Raw genomic sequence first — 11,034 nt, 5'->3', positions numbered from 1 at the left:
ACCCTCTCTCTTCCTCCTAAGAATAAACCTGTTATTCCTCCAAAGGATAAACATATTATTCCTCCTAAGGATAGACCTATTCCTCCTCCTCATGATGGACCTGGTCTCCTTCCTACACCTTTTATTCCTCCTTTATATGATGTAGTTTTGACTCTTGCATCTTACAAAGGGAAGCACTTGGCATCCCCTACTGTCCAACCTAAAAGACATTCTCCTATGCATCCTTCCTTAAAAGAAGAAAATAAGTCTATGGTTGTTGACCTTAAACCTTCACAACCTTCAGCTAAAACTAAATGAAACTATTGTGCGAGAGAACACTAATGGAGACATCATGCTAGGCTTGTGAGCTTGCTTCTCAAACCATTTCTTCCTTGAAGACACCAACTGTTGACATAATAGCATTTTCTCAACCTTGTCCTAGCCAATAAGTTCAACCTATTTATCCCCAAGATGTAAAATGATTGAAACAAATGATGGTTTAAATATTATTCCTATTAGAGCTCCTATTTTTGTTAATCTTGATGATGAAATAGGTGAGAATGTTGTTCATGATGAAAATTTTGATGCTAATAATTTAGATGATGAATATAATTATTTATCTAAACAATTTTCAAAAGCATTAATCTAGCTCCTAGTAACAGACAAAGTGACTCATCATTAGAGCATGGTCCTTGTTTAGAACTTGTGATATCTCCATCTATCATGCTTGAAGTGGCTCCTCTTGCATGCTCTCCACCTTTCCAAAATAATGATGAGTGAGATTGGGAGGCAAATGATTTGCATGATTAGCTTCATTTGTGTTGTAGATTCTCTCTTTCTCTCCTATCTTTCTTGTTTGTGACCTTCTTCTATTTATCTCTCAATTCTTCTATTGGTTGTCCCTAGTGTTATCAACTTGACAATGATCCAAAGTGTTGAGACCTCTTTTGGTCTCTCCCATGTTGACTGAAAAGACACATGTTCCCTTCTTCCATGGTGATTTTTCTTTCCTTGGAGGATAAGGACAATTCTATGCAAATAAATATACATGATATACATTATTCATCATAAAAACTATAGTGACCTTAAAGTTAAGTAAAACCACTCCGTGTTTTATGTCTTGTGATCACTAACCTTTGATTTGTCCTTTCTTGGGGGCAAATTATTGTTATATAGTGCTTGTCTTTTTGGGTGTATCCTACCTTAAAGCAATTTTTCCTGATGAGGTGTATTCAATCCTTTAATGTGGGGGCATACAGTCTTCTCAATGAATTCTCTTTTTTATATCTCAATACTTAGATTACTTAGAAAAATTAATCTTTTGCTTCATAATTTTTGTATTTTTCTTTTCATGACTCATAGTAAGACAACCTTACTAGTTTTGTAGTCACAGTTCTCTCTCTCTCTTTCTGTCATGATGTCCCTTTTATCTTGTCATCAAAGTTGCAAGATCCTAAAGTCCACTGGGAGCTTGGTGTATCTTGCCTACTTGGTGATTTGGTGAAAGTGTTTTTTCAATGTCAACCCTTGTACTTTATCGAGAGAATGATTGACTTCATCCTCTCACTAAAGTGGGCTAAATGTGGCATCCTAAAATTGCACCCCTTTATAATTTTGACCACATTTGGGTTCTTGTCTTAGATTGGGACCCGATTCTTATTGCACCATGCAAAATACGACTCTACAATTGTTATTTTGATAAATCAATGATGAGAAAATAGTACCAAACTGGTACTAAGAGGGGGGGGTGAATTAGTACAGACAAAAAATAGTCCTAAGCCGGTTTGACAACAAACACTTCAAAAGACTGGTAGACAGAGATATCAGTTTGAAATAGAGTGCAACCGGTAAAGCTAAGAATGTCTGAGACAAGCATTAACTGGTTACTCACTTAGCCTTTCACTCAACCTGAGACTACACTACCATTTCACCCTTATGCATAAACAGGTGATCTATCATCAAATCATAATAACAGCTAGTTCAACATGTTTTACTGACAAGGATAAAACACAGAACCATCATATGCTTGACAAACAATAGCAAAGCATCACAAGATAAAAGCATCACACATGACACACATATTTTTTCATGTGGAAACCCAACTGGGAAAAACCACGGTGGGGATGAATACCCACAAGCTATTTTTGAACTGTTTGGAAGTCCGCTCTGTTAGGAGCCTTGTCTGGTTAGAGAAATTACAATAGGTTTTGCTAGGAACCGATCCTATTAGAGATCACCCGGTTAAAGGATGGCTACAATACCCGATTAAGGGTTAAACCTTGTTAACGATTACCTTGTTAGAGGATTTCCAGAACTCAATAGCTAAAGGACTTCGAACTCAGTAGCGTAGGGTTACCCTGTTAAAGGATTTACAGCAAGCCAGTTAAGGCTACCCTGTTAAGGGATTTTCCAACTATTGAGGTGGTTAGAGATCAACAGGTATTACAATGATCTGGTAACAGTACTCAATGCCAATGCAGATCCACTTAAGCTCCTCTTTTCCTTCTACACTTACACTTTGTAGGTATCAATTCTCTCCTTTTGGTCTGGCAAGAATCACGTATCCCTTCTCTTGGATACGCACACACAACTTTTGCCAACCCTAGAAAGAGTCACAACATCAACCTTATAGAAAATAGTTAGGCCGATAGCATAAACCATAAGCCCTAAACCTAATAGGTTAAGGAATTCAAATGGTTCAATCCTGACCGTTGATCATACTGCATTAATCTCCATCATTTTTTTTCCACTGTTTTCATGGCGGCTGATAACCCATCACATGTTATCACCATTTTATAGTCTTCTCATATTCTCGAGATAGATAGGCAAGATCTTCTTCATGCACGATCCTTCATGCACACAAGGCTTACGTGGCAACATGATCTTGTTCTTTGTTATCATGCTAACTCATCACAAAAAGTCACTGGTTGAGCCACACAGGCTTGAAACACTTCAACCGGAAACCCTAAAGTTGAGATTACCAACCGGTAGTCATACATCGCTTCCATGTGCCGGTTCTCATAACCATATGCCGATTCACCTTGAACAAGCACACTGCTTCACTTTGGCACAAATGTCGGTTCACAGTGTTATACCAGTTCTCACATATGCTGGTTCACACCTCTGCAACATATTGACATCAATGACAACATACAATGTCATTATGTCCTCATACCGGTTCACATAATGCCAACATATTTATATCAACTTAACCCCTTATCCTAGCCCTAAAATGGGGTAGGACTAGAGCACCATGCCCTAGTCCTCCCTATTTGGGCCCCTCTTTAAACCCTTTTTTCCATTTCAAATTTGAGTGGGAAACCTAGCCCCATGTCAGGTCATGTTGAAAAATTAGTAAGTTTTTTGATGGGCAAGTATACAAGGAGGATTTCCCCTCTCATTTTTGGGAGATAATCATATGATATACACATACATTCAAGAACACAAGAAACTACATTAAATCATTCAAGCAATTGAGAAAAGTAATTAGTCTTCCTGTTGGCAACAACAATGAAGGAAGACCGAGAGGGGAGGTGAATCAGTCTTCACTAGATCTACAAACTTAATCACAAAGACAGATCTAATAAACTGCAACAATAACAAAGACAAGCAAATTTAAAGCACAACAAACAACATCACTTATCAAATCTTCATCGATCAACATCTGAAACTCAAGAATACAACCAATCAACAACTGTCACAAAGAAAGATAACTTGCAGAGCACCAAAACACGATCCATTTGAAATGAAGATACACAAGACCATCCTAAACAATATCCTAAAAATTCAACTCAAGATCTGATCACACCGAAATATACCAGAGGAAATACTGAACTTTGCAAAGCACCAACACAACAAAACAAAACTGCAAAATCGGATCATAAGATCTTTCCAATCTGCACTCACTGAAGCAAATCACAAGAATATGTTGACGTCAATGAAAAGAACATATCCTAGTAGCACCAATGTCCAAAAATCACTCAATAAATTTCCTCCTTTGGCATTGATGGCAATGTATGAATGTGAAAAACAATCAATGCAAAGAAAGAAGATATCACCAACAAACTCCCTCTAATATCAAGACAAATAAATAAGTTTCTCACATGATCTCTCTCCCCCTTTGATAGCAATGCCAAAGATCCCAAAACAAATAACCAAACTCTCTCTCTCCTCCTTAGAATATGAAACATTAATCTCAGGAATATCTCCCCCTAAAATACAGACTACTCCACCAAAGCAGCAACACCAACTCACCAATCTAGATAGAAAGATAAGGCTCTGAAGTCCACCGGATTGATGTAACTCAATGCATCTAGTTCTCATTAGGAGGGGTAGTCTTGTCACTGATTTCAACTAGCCTAAATCGTGGGACAACCCCTATGAAATTTGTCCATTTTGTAGCCCACGTCCTCCAAGGTCGGTCGACTTATCTCATAAGTCGTGTTAGTTTGCATCTTCATTTTTTGTCATTTTTTGTTTTCATATTTTTTCCTTAATCTTTTATTTCATATTTTGACTACACTTCAGGTTTTAAAACACGAAATACAGTGTTTATTGTGTTTTCCTACATGCCAGGTTTTAAAACCCGAAGTGCAATTTTGGTCTATAAAGTAATGCACGTCGGAAAAAATTTCCTGACCTGTAGTGCCTAAGTGCAGGTTGAGAAATTTTTCCCAACCTATAGGTTTGCCTATGTGTAGGTTGGGAAATTTTTCTTGACCTGCAGTGCCTAAGTGCAGGTCAAGAAATTTTTCCTGACCTATAGGTCTACCTATGTGAAGGTTCGAAATTTTTTCCCGACCTGCAGTGCTTAAGTGCAAATTTGGGAAATTTTTCCCAACCTACAGGTCTGCCTAAGTGAAAGTTGGTTTTTAAAACCCGACCTGTAGGTCTGCCTTGGTGCAGGTTAGGAAATTTTTCTAGACCTGTAGGTCTATCTATTGGCAGGTTGGGCAATTTTTCCAGACTTGCAAGTCTTCCCCAATTGTAGGTTGGGTTTTAAAACTCGACCTACAGATCATTTTTTGGACGTGCAGGTTAGGTTTTAAAACCCAAATTGCAAACTAGGTTTTTCCCAACTGCAAATTAGGTTTTAAAACCTAACCTATAGCCTTGACCTACCCAAATGCAAATCGGGTTTTAAAACCCAATCTGTTGATGTTTCTGTCTTTTTGTCAAAGGGTAATTTTGATCTTTCACACATCATTCTGGATCTTTGAAGCTGGCGATCTGATCGTGAATGTTGATTTTCATGATGAAAATGTTGCAGATTTTGCAAGATGATTGATCTTTCTCCAAGTAAATCCAAAGGGAATAAAATGAAGAATAAAGTGTCCTCATTGGCACTATGTAGAATTCATGTAGTTGCATCTTTTCTTACTACAAATTTTCTTGCAATTGCAATTTTATTTTATGCAGTAGTTGTAGTCAAGTGCGACTCTGTAGTTGAAATAGTCACCTGAGCCCACATTTTTCTGAAATCCTTTTCTTATAAAAGGAGGACATCTTTTTGTAAATATTTATCTTTTATTATGCCAAGCAAGACTGTGTCAAAATTTTACCTCAACAAAGCCTTTGAGCTTTTTGATGTAAAGATTGATTCAAGGAAATAAAGATAGCAATCTGCTAGTTTCCAAACTTTGTGGTGGACCGAAGATTATGTTTATGATTGAATTGTTCTTATGTCTAGTTCTCATATTCATTTCCTAAATACTTGAATCTTATTGGTGATATTGTGTATGTGAGTAAGAGAGATTTCTAATTGTGACAAGTAGACTTTGTGCTATTTGCATATTTGGGAAATCTTCTGATAGTTAAGTGATTACATAGTAAGCTTTGTATTGCTATTAGTTGGTCTTAGTTTTTAGGAAAATTAATCACATCCTTGAGACTTTGAGATACAAATTATTATTATAGTTGTAAGTGTGGTGATTATAGTAAGTTTCACTCACGTAAGACTTTGAGCTTACATGATTCTTGAAAATTTTAAAAATCATTGTAAAGAAGTTCTATTAGGTGTTAGTTTTGTAAGTTTTAAGAACTATCATCAAGTGAAGGGAGATACATTAATTTTGAAAAAAGAGAATTACATGCCCTAAGATTACTCCCCAATTTAATTTCAAAGTTGTTTAAATACCCAAATTCTACTAGGGAACCTCCCCTTGATGAGAGGAGAGACTTTGTCTCAATATAGCTATGTGTGAAATACATATTTTGTTATTGGTATGCTGGTGACAAAATATTCACCCAAAAATTTAATACCCCTAACTTGTCTCTCAAATAGACAAATGTCTCTACAGGCAAAGGCTTAGTAAAAATATCAGCAATTTGTTCCTTTGTAAATACATACTCTAGCTTCACTTTCTCTTCACTGACTTGTTCTGTCAAGTAATGATATTTAATTGGCACATGTTTAGTCTTTGAATGTTGCACCATATTATTTGACATGTTAATAGCACTTGAATTATCATAGTATATGACAGTAGGCTCATCATGAATAGCTCTGATATCCTTCAACATTTGCTTCGTCAAAACTACTTGAGTGTAATTACTAGTAGCAGCAATGTACTTACCTTCAACAATAGATAGAGATACTAAATCTTGTTTCTTACTAGCCCATGAAACCAAATTATTACCTAAAAAGAATGCTCCACTAGTAGTGCTCTTTCGGTCATCTACATCACCAACCCAATTAGCATTAGTGTAAGGACATAGAATGAAATCATCATTCCTTGGATACCACAAACCATAGTCCATAGTTCCCTTCAAGTATCTGAATATCCTCTTCACATCAATGACATGACTCTCTTTCAGATCATCTTGATATCTAGCAGTCATGCACATAACATGCATAATGTCTGGTCTAGTCTGTGTAAGATATAGCAATCCACCAACCATAGATCTGTACAAAATTTGATTAGATTTTGGAGATTCATCACTCTTAGACAATTTACAACCAGTCACCATAAGATTTCCAACAGGTTTGGAGTCATCTAACCCAATCTTCTTTAGAAATTCCTTCACATATTTGGTTTGAGATATAAATATACCTTTTCCTGTCTATGAAATCTACAAACCAAAGAAAAATTTCATCTATCCAATCATAGCCATCTCAAATTCTTCATGCATATCACCAGAAAACTTCATGCTCAAGTTATCATCTCCTCCAAAGCTAATATCATCAACAAAGACTTCAACAATCAAGATGTTATCATTCTCAATCTTAAAGTACAAATTACTATCAACAACACATTTATTAAATCCCATTTTCAACAGATATTTTTCTAATCTAGCATACCAGGCTCTAGGGGCTTGTTTCAATCCATAAAGTGTTTTCTTTAGTTTACATACCATGTCACCATCATCTGATAATAAAAATCCATCAGGTTACTCAATGTAGACTTCTTCCTCAAGATCATCATTCAAAATGGTAGATTTGACATCCATATGATATACCTTGAAATCTTTATAAGTAGCATATGCAAGAAATAGTCTAACAGCTTTAAGTCTGGCCACCGGAGAAAAATTCTCCTCATAGTCAATTCCTTCTTTATGTGAATATCCTTTACAAGCCAGTCTATCTTTATTTCTGACAACTTCACCATCTTCGTTCAATTTGTTCCTGAACACCCATTTAGTACCAATAACATTATTATCCTTAGGTCTAGGCACAAGCTCCCAAGTGTTGTTCTTTTCAATCTGATCTAATTCTTCTTCCATAGCTCTCATCCAATTTTCATCTCTACAAGCTTCAACAACATCTTTAGGTTCAACTTTAGAAATCAAACATACTTCTTCAGTAGCTAACCTTCTTCTAGTTATCACACCTTTATTTTTATCACCAATAATCTAATTTTTTGAATGATTCAATCTTACATTCCTTGGGGTCTTTTGATTGTTTTGATTCTTAGGATCTTGCACTTCTTCATAGGCAACAGCAACATCTGGGTTAACTGTCTCTACCAGATCAATCTTCTTCAGTTCTTCATTCTGAAAAGGGGCTAGAACAACATGTTGTCCATCATCATATCCACATGCTTTGATTTCTTTTCCAAGGTTCTCATCCACCTTCATATTTTCAATTTCCACTATCTTTCTTAGTCTTTTATTGTAGTACCAATAGGATTTGCTATTTGTTGAATATCCCAAGAAAATTCCTTCATCGCTTATAGCATCAAAATTTCCTATATCCTCATTTCTCTTGATATAACATTTGCTACTGAATACTTTGAAATATCTCACAGTAGGTACATGACCAAACCATAACTCATAAGGAGTCTTACCGGTATCACCTTTGATATGAACTTTATTGAATGTGTAAATAGAAGTTCTAATAGCTTCTTTCTAGAAGATCTTTAGAACATTCCCTTCAATCAACATATTACTTGTAGCATCCAAGACAATTCTATTCTTCCTTTCAACAACTCCATTATGTTGAGGGTTTATAGGAGGGGATAGTTGTATTCTAATCCCATGCTTCTCATAGAATGAATTAAATTCACCGAAACAAAATTCTCCACCTCTATTAGATCTCAGACACTTCACCTTCAATCCAGACTCAGTCTCCACCTTTGCTTTGAATATCTTGAATTTGTCCAATACTTCTGATTTCTCCTTCAAAAAGATAACCCACATCATCCTAGAATAATCATTGAAATTAACAATATAAATTATCTGTCACCCTGCACACTTCTAACATTTGTAGGTCCACATAGGTCAGTATGCACAAGATCTAGAAATCCATCAGATGCATACTATTTTCTCTTGAAAGAAATTCATGTTTTCTTACCCAATTGACATTCTTTACATACTGGATTAGCAGGCTTAACAATCTTAGGCAGATCTCTAACAACTTGAGTAGAACAGATCTTAATCATTGAATCAAAGTAAACATGACACATTCTCCTATGCCATAACCAACTCTCATCTATCTGAACAGTCAAACCACATTTCTCGCTGATATTCAAATAAAAAATGTTGCCTTCAGTCTTAGTTCCAAACACAATCTCTACACAAGAGGCATTTAGGATCTTGCATTTTCTATTTTTCAATTGTAGATCATAACCTTTATCAACCATCTGTCCAACACTTAAAATATTATGCTTCAAACCTTCAACATACAAGACACCATCAGTGTTATCCTTAACATCAAAAGAAATAGAATCTCTACCACAGATCACACAAGATTTGTCATCTCCAAATCTTACTATTCCACCATCATACCTTTCCATGATCACAAATTTTCTCTTATCACCAGCCATATGATATGAACAATCATTGTCAATCACCAATTCAGATCTTTCTTCAACCTTAGCAACTAAACCTTTCTCCTGAATAGTACAACTTGTGGAATCAACAGGTACAGATCCATCTTCCTTAATGGTAAGAAATACAACTTTGTCTCCTTCTAATTCTTCATCTGTAATGTTCACCTTCATTAGCAACATAATAGCAGTTCTTTTGATTCCTATACTTTAGATTAGACTTGTAGGGCCTACGATACTTCTCATGCTTCTCATATCTATCATTCCTATCATGCTTATCAAACTTATCATGCCTATCATATTTAGCCATTCTCTCCAGGCATCTAGAAGCAAAATGTCTTATCTTATTGCAAGAGAAACATTTTAAAGGAAATTTTCCGTCATACTTACCAGCTCCTTTAGGCAATCTCAAGGCAATCAATGCTTCAAGCTCATCTAGCTATCTTTCTTTCTCTTCCATCTCTCTTCTCTCTCTCTTTCATATCTAGATATTTTGTACTCATCAGGATCATACTTCTTCTTTTCAGATATAGATTTTGATGCTTTGAATGTTGTCTCATACTATCCATGTCATTCTCCAAACTCACTCAGCTCAAAAGCAGCGATCTTTCCAACCAGCATATCTCTTGTCACTGTAGTCACACTACAGGTCTCATTAATAGAAGCTACCTTGTGTTTATAAGCATGAGGAAATGATCTCAAAACCTTAGAAATAATTGCATCTTTTTCAAGGGTTCTACTAGCACATTTGATACCTAGGACAAGGTCATTCACCTTATCCATGAAAGAGTGTATGTTCTCATCTTCTCTCATCTTCAACATCTCATATTTTCCTTTTAGACTCTACAGTTTAGCAACTTTCACTTGTTTGTCTCTTTCATACAGGGTCTCAAGCTTCTCCGAGATCTCATGTGTGGTCTAAATTCCCATTACATTTTTCATCTCTAAATCAGTCAAGGCACTAATCAATGCTTCCTTCGCTCTAATGTTACTTTCAACATCCTTGATTTCGGCAGCAGTAACTAGTCCATTCTGAGGAATAGAATAAACATCCTTTGTAATCTTCCAATGAATTTATCCAAGACATCTCAAGTGCACCTCCATCTGGTTCTTCCATATAGCATAGTTACTTCCATCAAATATTAGATTGTCCTTCTTAAAGATAGTTTCCATCCCGGATATCCTCAAGTGGTTAAGATTCTTCCCAAGGATCTAGCTCTAATACACATTGTTGGCAAAAACAATGAAGGAAGACTAAGAGGGGGGGTGAATCAATCTTCACTGGATCTACAAACTTGATTACAAATACAGATTTGATAAACTGTAGAAATAACAAAGATAAGCAAATTGAAAGCACAACACACAACACCACTTATCAAATCTTCATTGATCAACATCTGAAACTCAAGAATACAACCAATCAACAACTATCATGAATAAAGATAACTTGTGGAGCACTAAAACATGATCCATCTGAAATAAAGATACACAAGACCATCTCAAACAATATCCCAAAAACTCAGCTCAAGATTTGATCACACCGGAATATACCAGAGAAAATACCAAAGTCGGCAAAGCACCAACAAAGCAAAACAAAACTGCAAAACTGGATCATAAGATCTTCCCAATTTGTAATCACTAGAGAAAATCATAGGAATATGTTGACATGAATGAAAGCAACATATCCTAGCAGCAACAATTTCAAACAATCTCCCAATACTTCCTTCAAGCTTTAAAGTAGCAATAGAGTCAAGATTCAAGCATTGAAGTGGACATTCATATCCTATTTTGT

The sequence above is a fragment of the Cryptomeria japonica genome, chromosome 10 (genome assembly GCF_030272615.1).
Source record: "Cryptomeria japonica chromosome 10, Sugi_1.0, whole genome shotgun sequence".
Taxonomy (NCBI): Eukaryota; Viridiplantae; Streptophyta; class Pinopsida; order Cupressales; family Cupressaceae; genus Cryptomeria; species Cryptomeria japonica.
This window is presented reverse-complemented; position numbering follows the sequence as displayed.